This window comes from Echinops telfairi, unplaced genomic scaffold (assembly GCF_000313985.2).
Source record: "Echinops telfairi isolate 266 unplaced genomic scaffold, ASM31398v2 ScPeMD7_3;HRSCAF=10, whole genome shotgun sequence".
Taxonomy (NCBI): domain Eukaryota; kingdom Metazoa; phylum Chordata; class Mammalia; order Afrosoricida; family Tenrecidae; genus Echinops; species Echinops telfairi.
In genome coordinates, this window is record NW_022103899.1 from 29,477,675 (window position 1) to 29,491,207 (window position 13,533).

The window sequence follows — 13,533 nt, forward strand, 5'->3', positions numbered from 1 at the left end:
AATACATTTATGTTCATTCAGGATTGGTAGAACCTGTATTCTTAGATTAAGTCTCTGTAAGCTCCCAATGATGAAGAGGAGGATGATCTAGCTATAGAACTTTTAGAACATTTACTTTGGTGCAACATTCAATTTTGAAACTACAAAGTCGGTAACTACAGTTCACTACTTGTCAGATGAGGATACTGAGGGATGGTAGGATATACAGGGAGTTAATTTCAGAAGCAGGAGTCCAACTACTTTAGCCTGATTCCAGAGACTTGATCTTGAGCCTTGTTTATCCCACCTATGGCGATGTGGTTTGAAATTTCATGGATGTAGAGAAATTCAGGGCTAACTCATCTTCTGAAAAACATAGATCCAAAGAGAATTGGTTTGTTCCTTTGTTGGGCTGTGGTGAGGTGCTTATTTAACTTGCTACCAGAACTAGAAAAGAGTCCCACTTGGCTCCAAAATTGGACTGATAGGTATGGACTGACTTGTATTACTGATAGTTACTTTTTCTTTAACAATAATAATTAAGGCTTACCCACTGCTCTCAAGGCCATGTGGACTCCTAGTGACTCTGGAAGATAGCGTCGAACTGCTCCTGTGAATTTCTGAGACTGTAACTCTTTATGGGAGTAGAAAGCCCCGTCTTTATTCCAAGGAGTGGCTGGAATTTTGAACCACTGACTTTTCAGTTAGCAGCCCAATGCTTAACCACTATGCCACCAGGGCTCCTTGGAGTTAAGATGATTATTTAAAATTTTCTTTCTCATTTATTTGGGGGGGGGTGCAGAGACTGCATTTAAAAATTGTTGTTCATAAGCGCCATATTATGTGCTCTAAAGGGTGTAACTTTCCAACCTGCAGAAGTACACTAGTTACACATATACCCGTTTCTTTCATCTGATGCCAGTGAATCAGTATATTTGCCAATTTTGTGTACTTACTAAAAGATATTTATATGATACAAGATTTGAGCTATTGGTAAGATACATTATGCCCCAGTTTCTGGAACCAAACACTTAGAGCTACCAAATGCATATAGTGAGAAGCTTTAAAGTTAAAAATAAATCTTTAAATTTTATTTTAAGGGATCTTTAACAATTATTTTAAAAGAATCTTTAAAGGTTATTTTTTTTTAATGTGTGTAAAGTGTGGCCAGAAAGGAAAAGGCAGCCTCCACCTGACTGACAATTCTTCACATGGGTATTGTGTACAGACGTCTTCCGACTTGCCCTACATTTCATTTACTCTCTTTTGAAGGTTTCGTGTGTGTGTGTGTGTGTGTGTGTGTGTGTGTGTGTGTATCTAAAAGGATTATATTTTCCTTTAGGACATGTATTAAAAGGGGATAGCAAAAAGCAAGCAAGCAAGAAAGAGCAGCCAGCGAGTTCCCACACCCAGAGGGTTGGTTTTCAACTTTGTGTGAAATTTCTAACTTTCAAATGTCAATTCAGCCTGTGTCTGAGAGTCTCAGGAAAATTGGCCATCGAATGAAGTAGAAAATGGGAGAGGATGGAAAGAGATACTAGTGAAATGCCTCTTCTAGTAAGACCACTGATGAGAAGGAAAATTATTGTAACCTACATAAACATATGGACCAGTCTAAGCAAGTGGTGCAAACCAAGTGTTCCATGTGCATTTGTCTCTGTTTATAGTCTCCTTCCCTGGAGAGATTATAGATAAGGCCAAACTCTCTGGTCAAAGTGTGATCGTCCTCCCCAGCATCATAAAAAAACAAAACAACCCATATGGTATTAATGGTATATCTGTGTCAACATCTGTCCATGTACACATATATCTACACATTTGCTTATCTATCTATCTTTCTACCTACCTACCTATCATCTATCGATGTATCATCATCATCATCATCATCTATCTACCTACCCATCATCTATCTCTCAATACTGTTAGGTGCCCTGAGCCGGTTCGGACTCATGGTGGCCCTACAACAGAACAAATGCTGCCTGGTCCTTGCCAGCCTCACAATCATTGCTATGTTTGAACCCATTGTTGCAGCCACCATGTCAATCCATCTCGCTGAGAGTCTTCCTCTTTTTCACTGACCCTCTACTTTACCAAGCATGATGACCCTTTCCAGGGACTGGTCTCCTCAGAACATGTTCAAAGTGCGTGAGAAGAAGTTTCATTTTCCTTGATTCTAAGAAACGTTCAGCTGTATTTTCTGAAGATGGGTTTGCTCGTTTTTCGGGCCGGCCGTGGTATACTCTGCGAATGCCATCATTCAAAGGCATCCGTTTTCTTTGTTCGTTTGTTTTCACGCACATAATTATTTACCTGTTAATTTAATCATTCTAATCCATCGATGTCTAGCATGTCGTAAACAACTTCATCCTAGGAAGGGAAAGCTTTATTCTGACAATCCTTTAGAAAGGTCTTTCCAGCTAACTAAAGAAGTATAGTTTAGGAAACGTGAGGAAACTTTAGCTTAGAAAAGTTCATGACTCGAGTTACATGTTTCCCAACCAGACGTGCATCAGTGAGCGAATGAGAGCCACAAGAGAGGGTGTGTGTGTGTGTGTGTGTGTGTGTGTGTGTGTTTAGAACATGAACCCAATGTGGACCAACAGACCCTTGAAAGGGAAATGACTAGTGGTTGATGATAAGAGTGTGTACAGAATTCATGGCGAGTCTACATGTTTTCAGTCAATATTGGCTATATCTCAGCAAGCTGATCACCTGGCTAAAGGCGACATCAGGACAGTACCCCGCATTTTCCAGTGGGAGCATTTCTTTTCATTTCTCCTCATACTTTAACAAATACGCCGTCCACACGGTCAGCTTGGACATGAGTGATTTCCCCTCAGCCGCTGCTTTCTCTGAGAGAGGCACCAAAGGCAGGGAAGTATTGGTGTTTAATTTTAAAAAGTCACTGGCGAAGCAAAGTAATTAAAACCTTCATTTTTGATCCAGCTTTCCACAAAGGGCCCCTGTGAGGCACTTGGACACAGCGAGAGCTCAGTGACCTCTCCTGGAAGGGGGTTGGAACTCAAGGCAGGAAGATGAACACGGCGCAATGCAATGGCCCCGGAGTGTGGGCATCGAGGAGGCAGGCCGGAGCCAGGTCTCCTGACGGGGGGCACATCCACTGAAGGGTTTGCCACGCCAAGCAAACCTGACAGCTATTTCAGCAGGACAGACGTTGCTGAAGAATTTGTTTACCCCACTACCATTTCCTCAAGTAAAACACTGCTTTGTTGTTTTTTCCCCCCCAGGTAATTATTAGCAAGGATGTTTACAGCAAGGACTATAAAATGATGATCAATCTACCAATGCTAGGAATGAGAGCGAGTCATTTCCACAGATAGATTAGAAATAGAAAATGAGTCTGTGATCTGAACTTTGAAGTGCTTACTGGGGAGGGAGGGGCTCTCCTCAGGCTGCCCAGGTTAAGACACAAGCCCTCTTCTTCTAGAGCCGTTGTTTTTGCTTCATGGGTGGAGAAATGTCATACCACTGCCTCCATGCTTTTTTAAAAAATCGTTTTGTTGGGGCTCTTACAGCTCTTATAATAATCCATACATCACTTGTACCAAGCACATCTGTAGAGATGCTGCCACCGTCCTTTTCAACACATTTACTTTCTACTGGAGCCCTTGGAATCAGCTCCTCCGTTTCCCTTCCCTCCCCCCTTCCCCAATGTCTTTCACCAACCGCTGTCTCCCCTCACCCATATTTCTGTATGCGGCAGTCATGGCAATCGGTTCCCCCAGCCTGGATTCCGTGTTCCTGTCTGCATTCATCAGATGGGGGTATCTTCCTCCCAGGATTCCTGCACTCAGTGTGCTGACATTCACCAAACGAAAAACTTCGTCCTGGAGGAAAACTCTGTGGCTTATCATTCCTCCCTCCCCCCCAAATAGCGATTTATTAACTAGCATTGGCATTGATACAGAGACCCAGTCGCATCAGACTTTCTGGTGTAAACATCAGAGGGCAGGTCCTTTTTCCAGAGCATCATTATTTTGCAGTTGGCCACTGAAGGAGACTATCGCTGCTGGTTCTCATTTCTGTGAAATTATGTTTGCCTTTCTCTTCAAGGAATTAATTATTTATAGAATTTTCCAGAAGCGAGAACTTTTTTTCTCAGTAGATAATTTAGTTGAGCAACAGGAAAAAAAAAAATCAAATAACCCCAGACTATGACATCTCTGTAGCTTGCTGACGGCCTGAAGTGTGTCTGTGTAAGTGGGGAGGGCTCAGTTTTACTAAGTTGTGTTAGAGCACCTGCCTCTCTTTTTTTGTGGTCATTTCTTTGAAACTTTTGAAAGAAAATCTTGATATAGTGCTGGCACAATAAACCATGCACACCAAAATTTCAGTCTGAGATCCTGTATAAGATCCGTCAGTGCCTGAAGCTGGAGGGATGGGAACCCAGGCCCACTGAGTTGTTTTCAGGGAGGTCTACCTTCTGGCTCGTTACTCTCATTTCGACATGTGAGGAGAGGTGAACTGGATGGGATCGAGAACTACCTACTCACTGACAGAAGATCTGAAAAGAGAGTTTAGACGTCTTCAGCTTTAGTGCTTTGATGCTAATGTCTTAGCATCTTAAGCGAATCTACGTGTCACCATGCAAATCGCGTGTGCATGTATGTTTTCGTTGCTGGGAGAGAAGCGGCTCCGGTGTCACCTGACCATCATCTTTATCTTTGTCATCATCTTCATTATCTGGGGGACTCTAGCTGACAAGGTAACCACGTTGCATCAGGAAGCACCTCCTCCCAGTTTACTTTGGCCTCCGATGAAATTGTGACTCCTTTTCAGCAGGGTCTGAACCATCTACTGTGTTGAAGCCTATTCATCATCCGCAGGGTCACAAAGGAACCTGAATTATTCACACACACACCCATTTTACCCTTGTTAAATACCCAGGTGGATACATAATTTTTTTTAAAAAAAGCTTGCTGAGAAGGTGGAAAGTCACACTTTTCATTGCCTGGGGATACCTGGCACGTGCCTGGCATTGGAACAGCTCTGTGGTTGTATGTCTTTGCAGCTGCCACATAACCAGATAGCCTTTGGTATTGGACCCATATTTCAAATTGTAGAAATAGTGAGTCCAGGAGAGTTTTATATCTGACCCACAGATTCTCTGTCCCATAGAGAGTAGCTGAGAATGGAAGGGTCTGAGAAGAAGTCTGCTCGCCACCAAGAGACTCCTGGGGGCTAACAAGGGCGTGAGTCAGTCTCTGCACACTGCAATCCTGTTGTTTGAAGTGTCTGCTCCTTCGTTTGCTTGGTTCTTCATTTGTATTCAATTGAGCAGGTTTTCACGGAGCCTGTTCTACACGTAAGACATTACGGGACTCTATGTGTGGTGATCCGTGGCCAATCCCAATTTGGGCATTCAAAAAAGAATAACAGGTTGTGAAATCTTCCTGGATTTTCTTTTTCTTTTCATTTAGGTTCAATGTAAACAATATGCCACCCATACCAATATAGTTCATCAAAACGAATTATAAGCGGAACCATTTATAGAGTTGCTGAATTCAACCATAGACACACGATGGGAGGGAATTTAGACATCTGTCAGCATAGAGACAAAGAAGTGTTGCTGGCTCTTCAAAGAAGTTCATAAAAAGATGATTCTGCAACGTTTACTGGCATTTTGTGTTGTTCTTTAGCCGCACGCTTCTTTTCTTCTTTCATACTCTATTATAACTTCTTCAAGAACAATTTTACAGATTTTTCAATGTTCCACACACCCGTAAACATACTAATGCCTTTATAAATCTACTAATGCTCTTTCCCTTTTTGGGGAATGTTCTCTCTACACCTTTGCCCATCAAAATTCCACTTGTCTTATCTTAGTGTAAAACCACCTCCTTGATCTTTCCCTGCCTTTATTACAATTTATTACTTCACAGGTAAGAGGGGTGCACAGGTGTAAAACTCAATCTACCAAATATTTATTAAGCCTGCATTATATTTTCATCCTCATTGGGGTCCAGGGGCATCTGCAGAGAGGGAGAAGCATGCATAGTCTTAGTCAGCACATAAGAACTACTTGCATAATCAGTTAAATTCTCTCTTTTGCCTTCATCAACTTTATAATCTAGTTGAGAAGACTAAATAAAACAGACTACAACATCTGGAAACAGATAATTGATGATACTTGCAGTTCCTTATTTTACCATGCTATTTGATCCCTTAAGGACTTTGCATATCTTGTTTCTCATGATCGGGAATGTCCCATCCTTTCCCATCTGAAGAAGCCTTCTCTTAGATGGTAAAGTGAGGGACTTTTTCTTGGTGGTTCCCAGAAACTTTTGTGCCTCTTTTCTATTCTAATGCCCATGATAATGCTGCCATTTTGTGTTGGCATATTTAATTTCTAGACTGTGGACTCCTTGAGGAAGGATTATTTCTTCTTCTTCCTTGGGGCATTGAACATGAGTGCCACACACAATTCTGGTAACATTGTACTCAGTAACTATTTATCAAAGGTATATTAAAGGTATAAATGAATTAGAGACAAAAATGAAGCAGCACAAAATACTCTAAGAAGATTAATGGTACATTTTTATGGAAAGTTCGGAATTGAAGTGGACTTTAAAAATAGGATTCAAATGGATGCTGATATTAACAATAATTTCTAGATAACACTTACAATGAGCCTGTCATGGTTCTATCTAGTCTCCCCTTTAAAATAGTTTGGTTCCCCCCAAGTCCTATTAAGTAGGTACTATGATTGTTCCTATTGTATAGATGAGGAAATTGAGGCACAGAGCAAGTACAGCATGTGCCCATGGTCACACCACTCGTCAGTGTGTAAATCCAAATGTTCCTGCTCCAGGGTTCATGTTGCAGGGCACCAGGTTTTCTCATGAAACCAGAAAGATTGTGACATGTTTTTAGAACAGGAAGCGTCTTCTGAATGTGTGGAGCCTGGTGAATAGGGTAGAATGAGGTTAAACAAAGGCTTGAATACCGATACCTGAAATTCACACTTTTTTTTTAAGGTATCATGAAACAACTAAAAGTTTTTGGGAGCAAAGAGCATGATGATCTACGGTATAGAGACTCAGAGCAAGGAAACCACGTTATAAATAATCCTCGGCCACTTCAGGAATTGTAATAGGCTAGGATTTGGGTGGCAAGTGTGGAAATAGAAAGAAATGAGTCTTATGGGATAGATTTTGAAAGCAGAAATGCTATGGATTAATGCCGAAGTTTGGGCCAAGGATGAGAGAAAAGGAAGACTCAAGAATGATTTTAGGGTTTTTAGCTTAGTGGAGAAAGGTGGTATCGTTAACAGAAATCAAGATCTTACTGGAGTTTTATTAAGCAACTGAGTTTAATTTTAGACACATTGGGTTTAAAGTGATGGCTTGAGATGTCAAAAAACATGGAAAGTGTGTCAGAAGAAAATATTTAGGAATCATCATCTTTAGAATGAAGCTGAAACTATGGAAATGAATGGTTACCAGAAAGGAAAGGGCATAACTATTGAAAAATAGAGAGTTGTGCTGAATCTGAAAGTTACCTTTGATTAGGGGTCAGCTGGAGAGGATGAAGAGCTAGCGAAGGGGACAGGCAATGTGGCTGGATGCTGGGAAGGGATGGAGGCTACTCAGAGTGCTGCTAAAGTTAGGGAGGAATGAGTTTAAGACAGTGGTCAACAGGATTAAATGGAAAAGGGAAGGAGAGGTGACTAAAGGCTGAAAGTTCTTCGGATTGCTCTAACAAGAGTCAGCAGGATCTTTTAAGTATTGGTAGAATGAAGTAGGAAGGTTAAGAGAAAGTCGAGAGGGAAAGTCATGCTTAGCCATGAGAAAAGCGAGAACATAAAGTGAAGATTACGCGGATCTTATATCCTGTAATGCCTATCTCATTGTACTTTGTACATAGTAAAAAAAACACTCACTGCTATCCAGTCATTGTGACGCAGAGTGACCCTGTAGGGCAGGGCAGAACTGCCCTGGCGAGTTTCGGAGACTAACTTTGTTTCTGGAGTAGAAGGAGGCCTCATTGTGCTCCCGAGTGGCTGGTGGTTTTTCTTGTTGTTGGTTTTTTTGTTTGTGGCTGGTGGTTTTGAACTGCTGACATCACTGATAGCAGCCCGATGCATAGCCCACCACGCCACTAGGGCTCCTTTTGTACATAATAAAACTATAAAGAACAAACACACAAAACTCACTGCCACTGCATCAATGCCATCTCAGAGACCCTCCAGAACAGAGCAGAATGGCCTCTGTGGGCATCTGAGAGGGTACCTCTTCATGGGAGTAGAAAGCCTTATCTTTCTCCCGGGCAGTGGCTGGTGGTTTTGAGCTGGTTACCTTGTGGTTAGCAGCCCAACTCGGAATTACTAGACCACAAAGGCTTCTGTTACGCCACCAGATCATACACAGCCTGTCAACAATGTTTGCAAATGGAAGAGCTTAATTATGTGTGGCATGTGGAAAGAGCCAAAGAGTAGAAATGCTAGGCACGTATAAGAGAGAGAATAAAAGAGAAAGAGATGTTGAACTAGAGAGAGAGATGTTACAAAGTTGGAGAGGACATAGGCAATTAGTCAGGAAAGGAGACGCTAGAGAAGGGAAAGAAGGAATGTGGTTTCTCTAGGAGATGGGTTGGGAAAGCTGGGTACAGCAGATGGGGATATTCAAGAGAAGACCAATCGCTAAGAAGAATGGGGAGAAAGAGGTGAAGTTAAGGTAGATGAGTGAACTGGCTAGAAAATGGTTTAGGAAAACACACTTAAAAAGTTATCTACAAGGGTCAAAGGGATAATCCATGTCTTCACTTTGAAGACTTAGCCCAGTGTACTTTTCGTCTTGGCTGGGTCTTTAAAATGTACGGCTGGCCTGAGCCTCAGTTCAGGGCTGAGGCAAAGGGTCAGACGTTGCAGGTCACCCCTGCCTAGCATGGCGCCAGTTTCCAGGCAGGATCGTTCATCTCAGGATCTTCCTTTGTTTTTTGCAGAACAAGGATGCAGCTGTTGGACCTTAGCTCTGGGGAGGCCAACTCTGCTATTCTTTTGCCCTCTCTGTTTTCCTACTCAAAAGCTCAAGCCAGTGATTTCTGAAGGGCTGGGGATGTGGTTGGGAATTTTAATCTGTCACATGGTGACGTAACTTTTCTAGCTCTCAGTTTCCTCATCTGTTTATCAGCAGATTGGACTAGAAGACATCTCTAGTCTGAGGCTCAAAAATGCTCCAATCCAACTAGTTTCTGTCAGCTTTAACATGACTGCCTTGGAAACCCTTTGAAAGTTTTTTTTTTTGTTTTTTTTTTTCCCCCAGGAACCCTGGGCATTAGAACACTCTTGGCTTCTTTACAGACTTATTTGAAGATGGGCTCAGAATGAGGGTAGCTCAGGGTGAAAATATGGTTTTCAAATGGAGTTTCTAGATGGACGCACATGTGTTGCACACAATCTGTGACTGTAGGGTTCCTTCTGGTCTGCTTTCAGAATCCCCATCATGACATTTACGTAGAAAGCGAGGGAACTCTGAGGATCTATTGGGTCTTTTGGCAGCTTCTAGGTGGATAAAACTTGTTTTTTGAGAGTGATTTTGTGGCTTTTGATATGGGCACCACTTTCACACAAGGTAACACGCACTGCTGTACTGTCTTTTACGGTGGCCTCCAAGGATTTTGGGCGATGGGAGGAAAATCAAAGATCTTTGAATGGTAGAGCCTGCGTCCTCTTGCACCCAAGTTTAGGTTGTTTTGTGTGTAGGAAATTTTCAGGCCTAAAACGCTCCCACCCTATACAGTTGGGCAGCAGCTCCAAGAGGTAATGCAGCTAGTGATTTTGTCAAAGTCAGTAACGCCTGCCAGGCCCATGCAGAGGCGTTCCTCACAACACAGCTCAATCCCCAGCTAGCTTCCTCTAGTTCTTGGCTCCCATTTCTTACCTGCCTCTCAAACACAGCCTACCTCAAACTAAAGAGCTTTTCTTCCAACGAATTCCTTCTCCTTGTTTTTACCAAAATTTGTCAATGGCAGCTCCATTCTCTCCCTTGGTCCATGAACTTCATGTGATTTGTGGTCCCCGTTCACTGCTTGCACAAGTAGCACCAAGGTCTTGTCCGTCGTTTCTATCACATCCTTGGCTCAAGACTGACTGGCTCACCATGAGCTAATTGAAACACAGTCCTGCTTGGTTTCTGCCTCAGCTCTACCTTTGCTGTTAGTCAACCACACAGCACGGCTGTGCTCACTTTCCAGAAGCAGAAAGCAGTTAATAGTAAAAACTAGAGCAGATGAAAAATTGTGAAGAATGTCTATGAGCCATTTTCTCCTGTGTAATTGGAAAGTCCTGTTAGTCTTCAATAAACCTTGTGCCCACTTGCTTCTACCTTTAAAACGAGGCTGTTTCCTCATTCTCGCCTGCCGAGTGGAGTCCCTGGATAGTGCAAACAGTTCAGTGCCTGATTGCTAGCTGAAGAACTGGCGGTTCAGAGGCACTCAGAAGAAAGGTCTGGTGAACTGCTTCCAAAAGGTCATAGCCTTAAAAACCTTATGAAACCACTCTACACATGGGGGCATCATGAACTTGAGGGCACAAAACCTTCCAGAATTATCCATCTTGGAAGAACTCATTTTTCATGTGAATTCCGATGACTCTTTATAGGGTTTATGCATGATGGAAGAAATCCTAATACAGGTACATGAATTGTGTACGTATGCAGGATGTCTTCTAGGGAGATGATTTCTTTTATGTTTCCCCACTTCCAGAGAAACTAGTCAATTAGATCCTAGATTTTATTTGCTGAATGGGTTGGTTGTGGCAGAGTCAGAAGATCAAAGAACAATTCTCTGACATGATTGATCTGGTATTTTTTCCTTGAAATTTTTATTTTATTCCTGAGAATAGATACAGCAAAGCAGGTATCAATCCACAATCATTGCTTATGGAGGCAGCAGCCTGCAGTCAAATGCTGTATTATACTGGGAACATCCGCTTCACAAGACCGCTTCGGTGTGTTCAAGCGCAGCGATGTCACTTTGAGGGCTAACGTGCACCTGAGCTGAGCCATGGCATTTCCAATAGGCTCGTAGAAAAGCTGGACAATGAATAAGGAGGATGAGAGAAAAGGCGATGCATTTGGATTATGGCAAATGAATTATGATGTGCTTGAATTAGGAATTATGCTAAAGAATATGGAAAGTACTGTGTGCTTCCCGAAGAGCAAATACATCAGTCTTCAGAGGAGTACATCCATAATGCTCCTAAGAAGTAAGGATGGCGAGATTTTGTCTCATGTACTTTGGATGTGTTAGCATAAGTGACCGGTCCCAAGAAGAGGACACTATGCTTGGCAAAGTAAAGTGAAGGGCAGTGAAAAAGGAAGACCATCAAAGAGACAGATTGACATAGTGGCGGCACCATGGGCTCACGTGTGACATCAATGGTGAGGATGGCGCAGGGTCGGGCAGTCTTCCTTCTGTTGGACAGCACCTAACAACAGCAGCAGCATGTAAAACTGGGGGACATGGATGGCATTCTTTGAGTTGTGAAACCTTCTCCTTCTCTTCTTTTGGAGCTGTTCTTTTCCTCATTAACATGTATTACTGCCAGGTGTTGCTCTTATCAGTTTGATCGCATACAGAAAGTTGTGAAAAAAAGGCGTAGGCAGAACAGATTAAAACCAGGTTAAGACAAATTACTGCTTTGTTTTGGTTTAAGGTTTAAAGATGATCTCAGGGCAATTGCTTTAGGAGTTTATCTACCTCCATGGCTCCAAAAGGTACAGCCCATAAGAATTTGAAATTCTGTTCTGCATTTGCCCCCTTTTGATTCAGATTCTTCTAGGGATCCTTTGATCAAGATGTTTAGTAATAGTAGCCAAGCACCAACTAGTTTTTTTCTGGTCTCATGGAGGTAATTAGCTACACATGCTATGTCTTCTTCCTACTCCTGTTCTTCCTCTGCAGCACTAGGTGAACAGAGACCAATTCTTGTGGTGCCTGATGCTGCTGCTAGCTCAGTAGACCCCAGGCACAACCCCAAGAAGTAGGAGGTAGAATATGAGCACCATATACATTATTAGACCAGTTGACTGGGATGTGCCTTGAAACCATGACTCTAAATCTCTAATCCAAGGCACCAAACTCCATGAACTGTTGGGATGTATTTATGCTTAAATACAGCCTCAGTAGCTACTCTTTTCCTTCTTCTCTCCCCGCCACCAAAAAACACCCCCAATAACATAACTATCACAGAACTTTTGCCAATTCAGCCTTTTGCAGGTATACAACTATTGGCAGGAAATTTAATAATTGGCAGGGCCCCCATACCCTCAATCAGAATGATTTTTTCCATCACTATTAATCATCCTTTCCCCTTACCTCTTGCCCCTGGTAACCACTAATAAACTTTGGTCCCTATACATGTGCTTTTTCTTATATTTTTATATAAGTGAGGTAATAATGTAGTTATCCTTTTTTTGTTGTTTATTCCACTCAGTATAACTTCTTCAGGCTCCATCCATACCTTAGCCTGTATCAAACTTCATTTCTTCTATGGGATGAACAGAATTTCATTATATGTATGTGCCACAGTTTGCTTATTGCTTCTCCTGTGGATGTACTTTTAGCTATTGTGAGCAGTGTTGCAATGAACATTGGTATACAGTTTCTGTTTTCAAATCATTTGGATATACACTTTGGAATTGACCAGTTCTTGGAGAAGGACATCATGCTCAGTACAGTTGAGGACAATATGCATGCAGCAAAAAGGAAGGCCTTCAACAAGATGGACGGACACAGTGGCCACAACAATGAGCTCAAACATAAGAACAATGGTGCGGATGATGCAGGACTGGGCAGTGTTCCAGTCTGTTGCAGATAGTGTTGTCATGAGTTGGAATAGACTCAATGGCACCTAACAACAACAACAACAACAACAACAACAACAGCATGGTAGTTCTATCTTTAGTGTTTTGAGGAACTTCCATACTGTTTCCACAATGGCTGTGCCATTTTGTGCCAATACTATCAACAATGATTAAGGCTTCCAATTTCTTCATGTCCTCATCAATATTTGTTGTTTTATATATGGCACCCATATAGATGTGTAGGAGCCTTGGTAGTGCCATGGGTTAGAGCTTACGCTGCTAACCTCCAAGTTGTTGGTCTAGATGAAGCTGTCTGCTCCTGTAAAGATCTATAGCCCCAGAAACGCTATATAGGGCCTCTAAGAGTTGGGATTGACTCAGTGGCAGTGGGTTTCTTTTTGGTTCAATGTGAGTGTAATTGTATTCCATTGTGGCTTTGATTTGCAACTCTTTGGCGGCTAATGATGCCAATTTTCATGTTTGGTGGCTATTGGAATGTCCTCTGTGGTGAAATGGCTGTTAACATCATTTGCCCATTTTATGATTGAGTTATTTGTCTTTTATTGTGAAGGTTTTGAACTTTTATATATATTTTGGTTATTAGACTATTATCAGATATATGTTTATAGAAGATATTCTCCTGGTTGGTAGCTTTCTTTTAAAACTTGTTTGTAAAGTCTTTCAACAAGTTTTAATTTTTATGTGATCCCATTTATTTATTCTAACT

General features: G+C 41.9%; 1 protein-coding gene across 1 annotated transcript in view; it reads left to right on the forward strand.

The window, feature by feature from the left end:
• The window catches only part of CD28 (CD28 molecule), a 35,341-nt gene that overhangs the window by 741 nt on the left and 21,067 nt on the right, over window positions 1–13,533 (forward strand).